The sequence below is a fragment of the Carlito syrichta genome, unplaced genomic scaffold, assembly GCF_000164805.1.
Source record: "Carlito syrichta isolate Samal-C Ts95f unplaced genomic scaffold, Tarsius_syrichta-2.0.1 Scaffold302727, whole genome shotgun sequence".
Lineage (NCBI taxonomy): Eukaryota > Metazoa > Chordata > Mammalia > Primates > Tarsiidae > Carlito > Carlito syrichta.
This window is the reverse complement of record NW_007246823.1, coordinates 311037-327973: the sequence shown is the minus strand read 5'-3', so window position 1 is coordinate 327973 and position 16937 is coordinate 311037.

The following is a 16937-nucleotide window of genomic DNA, read 5'->3' as shown; positions in this document are numbered from 1 at the left end:
CGCGCCGGCCGGGCCCCCACGTGCGGGCGGCCGGGGCCCCGCTGCCGAGGAGCCCGTGTGCCCGCCCGAGGGCTGCGACCGGCGGCGGGGCGGAGGGCGGGCCTGTCCTGCCCGCGAGCCCACGCGCGCGTGCCTTCCCGCGCCGAGTTCGGCGCGGCCACTTCGGCCGGGCGCCGGGCCTCGGGAGCTTGTCGTGAGGTAGGCTAGGCTCTCGGTCCCAGCAGGCTGGTGTCCCTCTGGTTTTTTGCTGGAGTTGGGGTCTCACTCTGTCGCCCAGGCTGGAGTGCAGTGGCGTGATCACGGCTCACTGCAGCCTCGACTTCCTGGGCTCAGCCATCTGCCTGCCTCAGCCCCCTGAGTAGCTGGGACTACGGTTAATCGCCATCACCCCGACTGTTGTTATTATTATTATTATTATTACTATTACTATTTTGTAGAGACGAGGTCTGACTATGTTGCCCGGGCTGGCCTTGAACTCCTGGGTTCAAGCAGTCCTCTCGCCTCAGCCTCCCGAAGTACTGAGATTACAGACGTGAGCCACCATGCCCACCACTAGTGTCCTCTTAAAGAATACCATTGGTAGAACTTGGGGTAGGTGGTGAGAAAAAAAGAAAAACATAAAATAAACGAATGCGATCAGGGTACAAGAACACACATGCAGGGTGACTAAGAAGCTACAGTCCTCGTCCTCATTTACTGTCCTCCACTTCCCAAAGTGAAGGAAAAACTCAAAGTGGAGGCCAGGTTATAGGACCTTGGATGTTTTGCCAAAGTCCAGGTAGGCAATGCCACTGGGAGAGGCAGGTGTGAGCAGGCTGAAGTTCCTGCACCCGGGGCCTGTGGGAGACCCAGAGGCCTCAGACCTAGGGCCCTGGAAAAGGTGATTTGTGTTCTCTCTGGAAGGTTTTCTGAGAGCAGCGCTGCACATGTCTTGATACATACCAAGTCTGGTCAAACCCCAAGTCTGTTTTTCCTTTTCCATATCTCACTTAGTCGAGCCCACTCAGAGCTCAAGGAATGGATCCCGGAAGACTGTGGCCACAGAGCAGGAGCTGTGTTCCAGTGGAGGTCAGGAAGGAATTTTGGAGTCCTGTCTCAGTTCCTTCAGGCTGCTACAGCAAAATACCATAAACTGGGTGGCTTACACACAACAGAAACTTATTTCTCCATGAGAAATACGAAGTTCATAGATGGTGCCTTCTGGGGGATTGGACATCCAAGATCAAGGTGCTGACAGATGTGGTGTCCGGCGAGGGTGCATTTCCTGGTTCATAGATGGCACCCTCTTCTTGCTATGTCCTCACATGGCGGAAGGGACAAAGGCAGCTCTCTGGGGCCTCTTTTATCAGGGCACTAATCCCATTCGTGATGGTTCCACCCTCATGGCCTATTCACCTCCCAAAGGCACCACCTCCTAGCATCATCGCATTGGGGATTTGGTTTCAACATAGGAATGTGGGGGTGACAATTGCTAGACCCCTACTCAGGGCATGGCGCGGGCTGGCCATCTTAACATTCGTTGCCCGGGAAATCCTGCCGTGCTTCTCCCTCCACCTTCCTGTCTGAGGAGGCAAAGCAGGGTCCATGTGTCCTTATTTTGCATTCCTGGATGGACGTCTTGAAGAGAAACCTGGCCAGAACTCCCACCCGGTAGTGAAGATGGGACAGCATAGCCCAATCCAGGGCAGTTCCTGGAGACTGGTTTTCTGCCTCGATCTCTCATGTGTTTGCTGTCTGTGCCAAAGCCAGCGTGCCCCTTCTTCTCTGTGTCTCTGTACTCTCCTCCTGTTAATGAAAGGCTTCCTTCTGGTCAGTGTGGTCATGTTTATTTTGTGTTGTATCCCACCTTGTGTTTACATGACGACCCTCTGGAAGGCCAGATGTTCTGGCCTTGTTCTGGTTGTGCGCTGGGAACCAGACATTGGGCAGATGTAAGCAAACGTCTTTTTTCTTCTCCTGCCCTGTTGATGGAGTCATGAAGCTGGAAGAGATTTTGGATTTCATAGATGAAGAAACTGAAGCAGGTTGTGGTTGAGTGACTTGCCCGAGGAAGGCAAACTCTGGTCTCAAGGTCTCCCTCCCAGAACAGTGCTGTGTCCAGGACAGATGACCCTGGACTTTATCACCTTTCACTTGTGGAGAATAGTATGCTATTTATATTAAATACGCAATCGCAAGATTTCAGAAATTTTAGTTATAGGAATAGAGATCTTTCAGGATTTTTTTCCCTTGGTTTCTTCTGTTTGGGGTTTTGTTTTTATTTTTCAAGTGTTTCTAAGATTTAACAGGATTTTTTTTTTCCTGTTTACTAATTTCTATTTGTTACTACTGCCCTACGGCTGCCTCCTTTCTAGTGCTCCAGAGTCTGTTCTGAATGAACCTTTTTTGAGTCAGAGTCTCACTCTGTCGTCCAGGCTGGAGTGCAGTGGCATACTCATGGCCACCCTCACGTCGACCTGCCGGGCTCTGACGATCCTTCCACCTCAGCCTTCCAAGTAGCCGGAACTACAGGTGCACACTACCACGCCTAGCTACTTTTTTAGTTATTGTAGAGACGAGGTCTCACCAAGTTGCCCGGGCTGATCTCAAATCTGCCGGCTCAGGCAATCCACTTGCCTTGGCCTCCCAAAGTGCTGGGATGACAGGCCAAGCCACAGAGCCCAGCCTCAATGAAGCTTCTAAGGTTCTGCCCCTTCTCTCTTTCTCTGTCCTCAACTGCCCTGGATCTACAGTAATTGAGGCAGAACTTACCAACCTGAAACCAAGGCTGTCTACAAGCAGACAGCCTGTAAAAATAAGCAGAGTACCCTACTTTTAAGGCTCCAAAACCTCACCTCTGGCTTAGTAAAACGGGTCTATCAGCTATTTTGTTCCCTTCTAAATCCTCACTATTTAGTTTTCTGGAGACTATTCTGGAGTTTTGGGGAATTCATTTGCTGGGGGTCAACATGTCAAAGAAAATATTTGTAAAGACTTCTGGCAGGATGGATTGCCATCTCCTAAGACCAGTGCTCTGACACATTCCTGTTCATGTTTCGTGTGGGAGTGCAAAGCGAGATGGGAAGATTTGTTGTAGAAATCTGTGTTTGAGGCCGGGCATGGTGGCTCATGCCTGTAATCCCAGCACTTTGGAAGGCTGAGGCAGGAGGATTGGAGGTTTGCTTAAAACCAGGAGTTCAAAACCTGCCTAGGCAACATAGTGAGACCTTGTCTTTACAAAAAACTTTAGCCAGATTGCTGGCCAGATTGCCGGCTCAGGCTGTCATCCCAGCACTTTAGGAGGCCGAGGCAAGTGGATTGCCGAGCCTGCGGGTTCGAGACCAGCCCGGGCAACTTGGCGAGACCTCGTCTCTTCAATAAATCAAAAATTAAGCCGGGCTCAGTGGCTCAGCCTGTAATCCCGCACCTTGGAAGGCTGAGGTGAGTGGATTGCCTGAGTCCGCGGGTTCAAGACCCACCTGGGCAACTTGGTGAGACCTCATCTCTACAATAAATCAAAAAATCAGCCGGGCATGGTAGCGCATGCTTGTAATTCCGGCTACTCAGAAGGCTGAGGTAGAAGGATCGCCGGAGCCCAGCAGGTCGAGGCTGCAGTGGCCAGGAGCGGCCACTGCACTCTAGTCTGGGCAACAGAGTGAGACTCCAACTCAAAAAAAAAAAATTGGCGTGGTAGTGCATGCCTGTAGTTCCAGCTACTTGGAAGGCTGTGGCAGAAGGATCGCTTGAGTCCAGCAGGTCGACACTGGGCTGACCTGAGTATGCCACTGCACGCCAACCTGGGTGACAGGATGAGACCCCAACTCAAAAAAGAAAGAAAGAAAATCTGTGTTTAAGTAGCATCCAGTCTGCAACCGACATTCCAGAGCCATCCTGTGAGGTTCCACATCCCTCCTAGAGCCCCACACCATACTGCTTACCGTTTGGGATTCACGGACTGCTTACTAATTCAACTGTGGCTGAATCTTGCTGTCAGCTGACTCGCAGCTGCTTCTCTCCCTTTACCACACGTCTATCTGTAGCGCTAAATGCCATCAACCCCCACGAAGCACCTACAAAGGGTTCCAGGTATAAGCCGTTTTAGCCTGACCCAGGATAATAGGGAAGAAACAGGATGGGGGGACAGGTCTAGCATGAGTCCAGTGACGTCATCCAGTTCATTCATTACGCAAATATCTATCGAGTGCCAACTCTGGGTATGGCCCCGTGCCAGGAGTTACATGATCACACTAGATCTAGAGATTTAGCCAACAAAACTGTGCAATCCCGTGTAGAACATTGAAGAGGTTGTTTACTTACGCATGAGGTCTGTACAGCTAGAAAAAAAACTGTTCCCCCCAGAAAATCATCTCCAATTTTATAAGACGAAAACCCATAGAAAAACAGATTTCATTGTGCCATGGTTAAAGACATCACTGACGTCAGTTAACATCTTCCAAAAGGAGGAAAACATTGAACACCCGCAAATGCCACTCTATGTCGAAGGCCATATGCTTCTGGAAGCAGCAGAGTGGTGGATACAGTTGAGAACACACAGCCCTTGAAGTCAGACATGTCTGGGCCAAACCTTACTCCTTTCATGCAGCCAGTGTGGTCTTGTAACTGTCTTAATCTTTGTAGACCTCAGTTTCTTCATTTATATGTGGGAATAATCGTGCTTGTCAAAGAGTTATTATGAGATTTCAAAATAACAAAGTGCCTCTAATGGTGCTTGGCATAAAATAGGTGCTCAATTAAAGGAATATTTCTTACACTGACTGTGATAGTCCTTCATACAGGGACAGCATGAGAAGGAAACAGCGTAAGAAGGAAACAAGCATTTATTGAGCAGCAACTGTAGGCCAGTCCCTCCACTAACTACTTCGTGAGTGTTCTCATTTGTCCTCATGACAACTCAGAGAAATGGGTCCCATTATTATTTCCATTTTACCCATTAGGAAACTGAGGCTTAGAATGCTTTAGTAGTTTGTCCGAGATCAAGGTGAAATTTTGAATGAATGCTAAACAAAAGGAAAACATGGATAAAAGGTATAAGAAAACCCTCTGTGATAATTTTGCAACTTTTCTTTATGTCTAAAATTATCTCCAAATTAATGTGTGCATAATATCTTATTTCATCTTATACAGCTCTGATAACTTGTAGTTTTCAATAACTTAATTTTATCTAATTAGTCAAATTTATTGGTGTAAATCATTTTTACTGTATTATCATTTTAATGGCTGTAAGATCTAGAGTGGTAGCCCCTCTTTTATTCCTGATATTGGTGATTTGTGCACTCTCTCTTTTTTCTTAATTACTATGGCTAGACATTTATCAATTTTACCTTCTCAAAGAGTCAACTTTTAGCTGTACTGATTTTCTCTATGTGTTTAGAATTTCATTGGTGTCTGCTCATATCTTTACTTGTTTCAATAGTACCTGGGATTTATTTTAATCAGGTATTGTAAGACATGTAGACATGGAAATAATTACCATGAGGGAAAAAGGATTTTATTATACTTACATTCTCCTAGGAATGATAGGCATGGCCTATCATACAAGACCACAAGGGAAAGTGCTGAGATGAGATGAGCAGCCAGAGAGAGAGGTAAACTGTGAGCAAGAGACTTTCCTGCAGTTTACACAGGAAAAAGATAGGTGAAACAAGGTAAGCAATCTAAGCAGATTTAGGATTAGATGGCTTGAATAGTTTTTGCAGGCTTTGGGCTCTAAGCGTGGTCCCTAGTTGTCCAGTACCTGGCCCTGTGGTAATTAGAGGGGGAGATGGATCACAATGTACATCATTAAGGAGGGAGATGGGAGTATGGACTCAAGATTAATTGGTCTGCATATAAAAGATGTGCTCAAAAGCAAGTCATTTACTATCTCTATGGATTAACTAACTCCAGAGGGGCAGTCCCTTTTAGGTCAACAAAGGTCCAGATGCAAGAGCATCAAAAATACAGAAAATAAAGTGTAACTAACACATTATTATTTTATTGCTTTCTCTTTCTTTGGGCTTGCACTTCTTTTTCTAGCTTCTTAAAATGGGAATATAGATCATTGACTTTATGCTTTTCTTCTTTCCTAATATATGTTTAAAGTTATAGCATTTCCTTTAAGTACTGTTTTAGCTCATCCCACAAATTTTAACATATGATGTTTTCATTTTCATGTAGTTTGAGATACTTTCTAATTTCCCTCATAATTTTTTCTTTGATCCACGGGTACTTAGAACTGTGTTGTTTAATTTTCATGTATTTGGTTTCTTTCCAGGTATCTTATTATATGTTTATAATTTAATTCCATTGTGGTCAGAGAAGACATTGTATGTTTTCAGTTCTTTTAAATCTATTTAGATTTATATTATGGCTTAACAAGTGGTCTATTCAGGTTTACTGTAAGATGCAATGTGTACTTGAAAAGGAAGGATATTCTGCCAATGGTCTATAAAGGTCAACTAAGTCAAAGTGGTTTAGCATCACTCAGAGACTCTATATCTTTACTGATCCTTTTTAATCTATTTCTATCAGTTACTGAGAGAAAAAAGTTAATATCCACCTATGACTATGGATTCATTTCTTTAATTCAGTTGATTTTTGTTTTATGTATTTTGAAACTATACTAGATGTGTTTTGATGATATATTTTTCTAGTGTATCACCTTTGTATCATAAAGCTTCTGCCTTTATTACTTTGCTTGGTTACTACTTTTTTTTTTGAATCAGAGTCTCACTCTGTTGCCCAGGTTGGAGTGCAGAGGCAATCTCACGGCCACTGCAGCCTCAACCTTCAGGACTCAGGCGATCCTTCCTCCTCAGCCTTCCAAGTAGCTGGAACTACAGGTATGTACCACCATGCCCAGCTAACTTTTTAAAGTTTATTGTAGAGACAAGGTCTCACCAAGTTGCCTAGGCTGATCTCAAACCCTTGATTTCAGGCAATCCTCTCATCTGTGCCTCACTTGGACACTACTTTATCTGACATTGTACAACCACTTCAATCTCCTAGTGCTCACTGTTTGCATAGCATATTTTTCAAACTAGCCTTTAACCTATCTGTGTCTTTGTACTTAAAGTGTGCCTTTTTAAGGTAATGAATCATTAGGTCTTACGTTTTTATTCACTGTGAAAAAATCTTTGCCTTTTACCTTAAGTGTTTGGTCCATTTACATTTAATGTAATTATTGATACGGTTGAATTTAGACCTACTGTTTTATAGGGCTTTTGTATTTGTTTCCTTTGTTTTTTATTTCTGTGTTCTTCTTTTTCTGCCTTCTTTTAGATTGATTGATTATGTGTTTAAAATTCCATACCTATTCTTCTATTGGCTTTTAATCTATACCTCTTCATTATTGTAATAATTTTTCAATGTTTGCCCTTGGGTCACAATCCACATCTTTAATTTATCACAGTGTTCTTTAGAGTTAACGGTGTATACATGTAATAAAATGTAAGAAGCTTGCAATCAAATGGATCATTTACCATCATTTATTCTAGATTTTCACATATATAAATATTACATCCATAAATTTTTATAAACCCATAATATGATATAATAATTTTTGCTTGAAATAGTCATGTGTGTTTTAACCAAACTTATAGCAAAAATACTTTTTATATTTATAGATATACTTACAATTTCTGGTACTTTTTATTTCTTTTTGAAGATTCAAATCCCCTTCTGATGTCATTTTCTTTCAACATGAATAACACTCATTAGGATGCTTTATATTGTAGTTTTGCTGGCAACAAGTTCTTTTAAATATGATTTTCTGAAAATATCTTCTATTTTTTTTTTTTTTTTTTGAGTCAGAGTCTCACTCTGTCACCCAGGCTGGAGTGCAGTGGCACAATCATGATTCACCACAGGTTTGTCCTGGGTTCAGGAGATTCTTCCACCTCAGTCTCCTGAGTAGCTGGGACTACAGACACATACCACCATGCCAAGCTAATTTTTTTATTTTTTTGGTAAAGATGAGGTCTTGCTGTATTGCTCATGCTAGTTTCAAACTCCTGGTTTCAAGAAACCCTCTTGTCAGGAGCGGTGGCTCATGCCTGTAGTCCCAGCACTTTGGGAGGCAGAGGCAAGAGGAGTGCCTGAGTCCAGAGGTTTGAGACTAGCCCAGGCAACTTGGTGAGACCTCATCTCTACAATAAATCAAACAATTAGCTGAGCATGGTGGTGCAGGCCTGTGCTTCCAACTATTTGGAAGGTGTAGGCAGAAGGATCCACCTGAGACCAGAAGGTCAAGACTGTAGTGACTGTGAGTACTCCAGCCTGGATGACAGAGTGAGACTCTGACTCAAAAAAAAATCCTCTCACCTTGGCCTCCCAAAGTGCCAGAATTACAGGCATAAGCCACTGTACCCACCAACAATGTCTTTATTTTGACCTTGTTTTTAAAGGATATTTTGGTAGACATATAATTCTGGTTTGATGATTTTTTTTTACATTTGGCACTTTAAGGATGTCTCTGGCATCCATTCTTTCTGATGAGAGGTCAAATTTGTTTCTATCATTGTTTCCCTGTATATATGTGCTGTTTCCTTCTGGCTGGTTTCAATATTATATCTACATCTTTGAAATTCTAGAGATAAAGCATGCCTACATGTGGTTTTCTGTGCATCTATTCTGATTAAAGTTTACTTAACTTCTAGAATCTATATTTGTGTCTTTTACCAAATTTGAAAAATTTAGGTCATTATTTGATCCAGTAATTTTTCTGTTTCATTTCTCTTCCTCTCCTTTTAGGACTAATTTCACACTGTAACTCTTTTTTTTTTTTTTTTTTTGGGTTGGAGTCTCACTCTGTCGCCCAGACTGGAGTGCAGTAGCCGCTCCCGGCCACCGCAGCCTCGACCTGCTGGGCTCCGGCGATCCTTCCGCCTCAGTCTTCCAAGTAGCCGGAATTACAGGCATGCGCTACCACGCCCGGCTGATTTTTTGATTTATTGTAGAGATGAGGTCTCGCTGCCCAGGTGGGTCTCGAACCCGTGGGCTCAGGCGATCCACTCACCTCAGCCTCCCAAAGGCGCAGGATTACAGGCTGAGCCACCGAGCCCAGCTCACACTGTAACTCTTAATACTGTCCCATAAATCCATGAAGTATTATTCTTTTTTTTTTCTTTGTGTACTTAAAATTGGGGGGGGTTGTTTGTTTTTTGTTTTTACTGACCTAGCTTCAAGTTCTCTCACTCTGTCACCTCAGTTTGTTATTAAACCCATTTGGTGAACTTTTAAATTACACACTGTTCTACATTTCCTTTTATTTCTTTGTTGTAGTGTCTGGTTCAGAAAAAAATGGGGTTTTTTTTCTGTTGAGGTTTTCTATTTGCTCATTTGTTATAGATTTTCCCTCACTTGGTTCCTTAAGAATAGTTATAACCACAGTTTTAAAATCGTTTGTTTTTTATTTTTGTAATTCACCATCTGGCATCCTCTCAGGTTCAGTGGCCATTGCTTGTTTTCCGAGTATTGGTCATCTTTTCTGGTCTACTTGTATGCCTAGTTATTTTAGATTGTTATCCAGGGATTGTGAATGATATGTTATAGAGCTCCTCATTCTGTTTTATTGCTCTGAATATCACTTTTTTAAACTGTGGTATAATTTATATATCATAAAATTCACCACATTACAGGGTACAATGTAGTGGTTTTTAAATATATTCACAAAGTTAACTATCACAAATATCTAATTTCAGAACATTTTCACCATGCCAGAAAGAAATCCTGTACCCGTTAGCAATCATTTCCTATTCCTCCATCCTTTCAGCACTTGGAAACCACTAATATACTTTCTGTCTTTATGAATTCACCTATTCTGGACATTTTGTAAAAACAGAATCATAGTGTGTGACTTTTTGTGACTGCCTTCCACTTAACATGTTTCAAGTATCAATCATGTTACCATTTAACAGTACTTCATCAATTTTTGTGGCTGAATAATATTCATTTGTATGGATATACTATATTTAGTTCATGCGTTCATCAGTTGATGGATATTTGGGTTGCTTACAATTTGTGGCTACTATGATGAATTCTACTATGAGCATTCATGTATAAGTTTTTGTGTGGACATATTTTCACTTCTCTTAGATATAGACCTAGGAATGGAATTGCTAAGTCATATGGTAACTCTTGAATCACCTGGTGGACTGTCATACTGTTTTCCAAAGGGGCTGTATCATTTTACTTTCCACCAGCAGCTTAGAAGACATCTAATTTTTCCATATACTCACCAACATGACTTATTTTCCTTTTTTTATTATTTTTATCACTACAGTCATCTTAGTGGGTTTAAAATGGTGTCTTTTGTGGTTATTATTTACCACAAATGACACAGAGCATCTTTTTATGCAATTATCGGCCAGTTGTATCTCTTCCTTGGTAAAATTCCTATTTGCCATGTTTTGATTGGATTGTTTGTCCTTTTTTTTGTTGAGCTGAAGGAGTTCTTTATATAGTATAAGTACAAGATCTTTATCAGATATATGACTTGCAAATGGTTTCTCCCAGTCTATGGGTTAACTTTTCATTTTCTTGATAGTGTCTTTTGAAGCACAAAAGTTTTAATTTTGATAAGGTCCAACTTATCTGTTTCTTTCTCTTGTTGCTCATGCTTTTGGTGTCAAATCTAAGAATTCTTTGTTAAATTTGAGGTCAAGGATATTTACCTGTACATTTTCTTCTGAGATATATGAATCCAGTACTTACATTTATGTCTTTGATCCATTTTTAGTTAATTTTTGTATATGTTCCCAGGTAAGGGTTCTATTTTATTCTTTTGCATCTGGCTATGCAGTTGTTCCAGCACCCTTTGTTAAGGAGACTATTTATTTTTCTCATTGAATGATCTTGGCGCTCTTGTTGAAGATCAATTGACCATAGATGTATGAATTTATCTCTAGACTTTCAATTCTATTCCATTGATTTATATGTCTATCCTTGTGCCAGTACCAAACTGTCTTGATTACAGTCATTTTATGGTAAATTTTGAAATTGAGATGTGTGAGTTTGCCTACTTAGCTCTTTTTCATAATCATTTTGGCTATTCTGGGTTCCTAGAAAGTTCATATAAAGTTTAAAATTAACTTCTCAATTTCTACAAAGAAATCATCTGGGATTCTGAAAAAGAATTGCATTATCAGAATCTGTAGGCCGATTTGGGGACTATTGCCAGCTGAACAATTTTAAGTCTTCTGATCCATGAACATGGTATTTTTCAATTTATTTGTAGCTTATTGAAATTCTTTCCACGGTATTTTGTAGCTTTCAGAGTACATGTTTTGTGCTTCTTTTGGCAGATTCATTTCTAGCTATTTTATTCTTTTTATGCTATTATAAATGGGTTTTTTCTTTCATTTTTTGATTATTAATTGCAAATATATAAACTATGATTGGCTCTTTGCATATCAATCTTGTATCCTGCACCATTGCTGAAGTCATTGTTATTATTTTTTTGTCATTATTGTTCTAGTAGTTTTTCTTTTTTTTTTTTTTTTTTTTTTTTTTTTTTGAGTTGGAGTCTCACTCTGTCGCCCAGACTGGAGTGCAGTGGCCGCTCCCGGCCACCGCAGCCTCGACCTGCTGGGCTCCGGCGATCCTTCCGCCTCAGCCTTCCGAGTAGCCGGAATTACAGGCATGCGCTACCACACCCGGCTGATTTTTTTGATTTATTGAAGATGAGGTCTCACTGCCCAGGCGGGTCTCGAACCCGCGGGCTCAGGCAATCCACTCACCTCAGCCTCCCAAAGGCGCGGGATTACAGGCTGAGCCACCGAGCCCGGCTGTTCTAGTAGTTTTTTAGTGAATTCCTTAGCTTTCTCCATACAAGGTCATGTAATTTTCAAACAGATATCTTTTCAATTTTAATCACTTTAATTTCATTTTCTTGTCTGATTGCCTGGCTAGGATAGAAGTGTTGAGAATGGACACTCTTCTCTTGCTCCAGATCCCAGTGGGTGTCTTAATCTGTTTTGTTTAGGTTGCTATAACAAAATACCTTAGACTGGATGAATTATAAACAACAGAAATTTATTGCTCACAGTTCTGGCACCTAGGAAGTCCAAGATCAAGAGGCCAGTAAATTCAATATCTGGTAAGGGCTCAATTTCTGCCTGGTAGATGGCACTATTTTGCTGTCTTCACAAGGTATAATGGGCAAACAAGTTCTCTTGGGCCTCTTTTATAAGGGCACTAATCCCACTCATGAGGGCTCTGCCACCAGGACCTAATCATTTCCTAAAGCCCCCATCTCTTAATACTATTGCATTAGGTATTATGCTTCAACATATAAATTTGGGGGAGGGGGAGGACACAGACATTCAGACTATAGCAGAGGAAAAGATTCTAGTCTTTTGCCATTAAGTATGATGCTAACTACAGGGTTTTTGTTTTTTAAATTAAGTTTAAAAATACTTTTATTATGTTGAGAAGGTTTCCTTCGACTTCTAGTTTGTCGAGTAGTTTTTATCATGAAAGGCTGTTCAATTTTGGCAAATGCTTTGTCTGCAAGTGCTGAGGGTAATCATGGAATGTTTGGGGTTTTGTTCTATTAATATGATGTATTACATTAATTTTCAGATGTTAAGTTGTCTTTACATTCCTGGGATAAATGCAGTTTGATCCCAGTGAATACATTTTCTTATGTGCTGCTGGATTTTGTTTGTTAGTATTTTGTTGAGGATATTTGCTTTCATATTCATGAGAGATATTGGTCTGTAGTTTTCTTGTGTTGTCTTCAGCTAGTTTTGGCATCAGGGTAATACTGAGATCACGTTGGGCAGAGTTCCCCATTCTTCTATTTTTTGGAAGAGTTTGTGGAGGATTGATATTAATTATTCAAATATTTGTTAGAGTTCAATGGTGAAGCCATCTGGGCCTTTCTTTTGTGGCTAGGTTTTTGTTTTTTTTTTAATTACTAATTGAATCTCATCACTTGTTATGGGGTCAATTCAGATTGTCTGTTTATTCTTGAGTCCATTTTGGTAGTTTGTGTCTTCCCAAAAATGTGTCTATTTCATTCTAAGTTGTTTAATTTATTGACAAAATGTCCCATTTTTCCTTCCCTTTTGGCCATTTATTTTTTATCTGCCGTATCTTTTTTGTTCCTCTATACTGCCTTCTCTTGTGTTCAACAAAATTTAGTAGTTTGCCATTTTAATTTTCTTGCTATTTTAGTACATATTTTTAAGTTATTTTTAGTGGTTGCCTTGGAGTTTATCATTGACACCTTAATTTTTAGCCATTTTGTTTTGATGCATACTAACAACCTAAGAGTAATAGTGTACAAAATGTTTGCTCTTATGCAGCTTCTTCTTCCTCTTCTTTACGCTGTTATTGTCACAAATCACACCTATATACACTCTGTGCCCATCAACTTAGATTTATGGTTAATGTAGCTCTCTTAAATCTAATAGGAAAATGAAAGAGTTACAAACAAAATATATATTTATACTTTTTTTTCCCACCTGATGGGTAGTTTAAAAGAAATATATATATACTGTTTTTTATGTTAGCCCACGTAGCTACCTTTACCATTTCTTCATATGGATTCAAGTTACTGTTCAGTGTTCTTTCATTTCAGCCTGAAGGACTCCCTTTAGCATTCATAAAGGGCAGGACTGCTAACAACCAAATTCTCTTGGTTTTTGCTTCACTGAAGTGTCTGGTTTTCCTTCATTTTGAACAGTTTGCCCGGATATAGAATTCTTGGCTGACACTTTGTTTTGTTTCAGTCTTTTAAATATGTCATCCTGTTGTCTTCTTGCCTCCCTGATTTCTGGAAAGAAATCAGTTGTTAATTTTATTGAGGATCTTTACTATGTGATGAGTCACTTCTCTCTTGTTGCTTTCAAAATTCTCTATTTGAGTTTGGTTTTTGATCATTTGGTTATGATGTGTTTCAGTATGGATAGCTTTGAGTTTATCTTACTTGGAGTTTGTTAATCTTCCTGGTTGTCTAGTATTTTTCACCATCTATTGGGAGATTTCAGCTATTAGTTCTTCAGACATTTTTCTTCCTCTTTCTGTCCTCTCCTTCTGGTAGTCTCATTTGTGTATGATTGTGTGCTTGAAGTTGTTCCACAGGTCTCTGAGACTCTATTTATTTTTTATTCTTTTTCTGTTCCTCAGACTGATAATCGCAATTGCCCTATATTCAAATTCATTGATTCTTTCTTTTGCCTGCTCAAATATTCTCTGGAGCACTCTCTAATACATTTTTTGTTTCAGTTCATTGTGCTTTTCAACATCAGAATTTGCATCTGTTTTGTGTTTATAATTGCTATTTATTGATATTTCCCATTTGGTTGGACATTATTCTCATGCTTTAGTTCTTCAAAAAAATTATTTTTGCTTATGGAATATATATTTTAAATAGCTTAACATTTTTGTGTAGTAAATAAAACATCTGGTCTTTGGCAGGAACATTTTTTGGTTACTCCCCCCCCGCCCCTGTGTATGGGCCACACTGTTTTGGTTTTTTGTTTGTGCCACAATTTTTTGGTGAAAACTGGGTATTTTAAGTAATAGAAAGTGGCAACTCTGAAAATAAAAATTTTTCCTCTTCCCAGGGTTGGTTTTTGTTGCTATTTGTTGTGGTAGCTGTTGCTTAGTGATTTATCTGAGCAAATTCTATAAAGTTTGTATTTTTTGTAATATGTGGCCATCGAAGTCTCTCTTTTTTTTTTTTTGAGTTGGAGTCTTACACTGTCGCCCAGACTGGAGTGCAGTGGCCGCTCCCGCCCACTGTAGCCTCAACCTGCTGGGCTCCGGCGATCCTTCCGCCTCAGCCTTCCAAGTAGCTGGAACTACAGGCGCGCGCTACCACGCCCCGCTAATTTTTGATTTATTGTAGAGATGAGGTCTCGCCAAGTTGCCCAGGCGGGTCTCAAACCCGCGGTCTCAGGCAATACACTCACCTCGGCCTCCCTAAGCACGGGATTACAGGTTGAGCCACCGAGCCCGGCTCAGAGTCTCTTAAATCTCCCAGTCTTTGCCAAGGTGCTTGTGTGTAAGGTGAGGCATACCCTCAACACTCATTCAGGCAGATTACAACTCTGCCTTAGCCTTCCTTCCCTCCCTGCTTGCGGTTTTGCTGAGCCTGCACAGAGCCCTATACATGCATGTGTCTTTTTAAATTCCCAGAAATATGTTGCAGGTTTTCAATGGCCTTATGGTCATCTCATTCTTTAGATTTTCCTTTTAAAGTTTTTCATCAGTCTATTGTTTGCTTTGAATGATATTTATTGCCTAGGGCAGCCGCAACATTGAAACACGTGCCTGTGAATGTTTTTAACAAGCAATCCCTGGAAAGAGGCTTTGAAGACTGGGAAAGCCGTGACCCAAGTCAAATAAAGACAGTCCTTTCTAGTGGGTCTTCAAGGGAACCACCAGACAAATTAAATAATGACAGTTGTTTGGGAGTGAAGCTTTGAAAAAATCTCCAGCTCCACTCTGCTCTCTCCAGTACTGGGAAAGTGGGCTGTTATTTCCAAGACTGCCATTGAGCAGGGGAGCAGAGTAAGGAGCCAGGACATGTTAAAATACCACAGTGCTTGCTAATTTTACTGATATTCAGCCACATCTCTTGAGTAAATCTTCTTCGGGCTACTATAAGAATACTTAATTTCCAAAGTTCTGAAACAGTTGATTCTGAAACATTTTTTAACAGTTTTTTCATTGTGCATTTTTTCTTAACTGAAGGAGCAAAGTTTCAGAGGCCCTTATTCTGCCATTTTCTCTGATGTGACCCCCAACATTAATTGCTTTCTTAAGCAGACAATTTACTTGGTTGGAATCAAGCTCCAAACCTTGTCTTATGAGGATTTTAGCAGAATTCCCAGTTGCACTTTTTAAGGCATAGATAGGTTGTTATCGACCCCATACATGCATAGTTCAGAGAGAACCAGTGACTTTGGAAGTTTATTACATATAATTTGGTGCTTTCCTTTTTTAACCCTCTCAGTTGTAGTCCATTTGGGTTGCTATAACAAAAATACCGTAGACTGGGTGACTTAAATGACAAGCATTTCCTTCTCAGTTCTGGGGGTTGGGAAGTTCAACATCAAAGCACTGACAGATTGGGTGGTCTGGTTTGGGCCTGCTTCCTAAATTTACAGATGGCTGTCTTCTCACCATGTCCTCACGTGGCAGGAGAACCAAGAGAGTTCTTGTGAGTCTCTTTTATAAAGGCACTATCCCCAGTCATGAGGGTTCCATCCTCATTACCTAATCATTTTCCAAAATTCCTACCTCCTTATACCATCAAATTGAGGGTTAGAATGTCAACATATGAATTTGTGGGGACCACAAACATCCGGTCGATAGCATACTTCTTTAGTCATTCTATTTTTTAAAAAACTTTCCAGCTCCTGTAGATCTTTTGATCTCTATATTCTAGTTCCTTAAACCAGTAAAATAACAGGTTTATATCTGAGTTAATCTCCCCACTTGGCACAAGCCGGGGCCTGCAATCAGTGTAAAAGCTGTATAAATGGAAAATTTACCCTATGCAATTTTCTTCATTCAAGAATCGAGCTCCCCTGAGTTTGCTTTTTTCCTATCTCTCTAATGTCTTAGGTAGTTATTCTAATTTTGTCTAGAGTCGTCAACTCTGAGAAGAGTTGGTCCAATAGAAGGTATTTCTCCATTATCAGAACTTAAAATCTGCTGTGTATTTTATAAGAATAAAGTCATTATTTAAAAAAGCAAGTTTATATATAGTTAGTGAAGAGGCCAACTTGTTTAGTTTCCTCTTCATATAAATGTCTAAAACAATTCTTTGGATGCCCAAGAAGAATACATTAATGCCCACACTTTCTTTTTTTAAAAAAGGTAGATAAAATTATGAAATATTCTATTTTCAGTGTTTTCAGCAGTGCTAAAATAGATGCTGTTGCTAACTCTCTGCACTCCACTATATTCCAAAGAGATCTTCACTTTAATTAAAGTAAGAA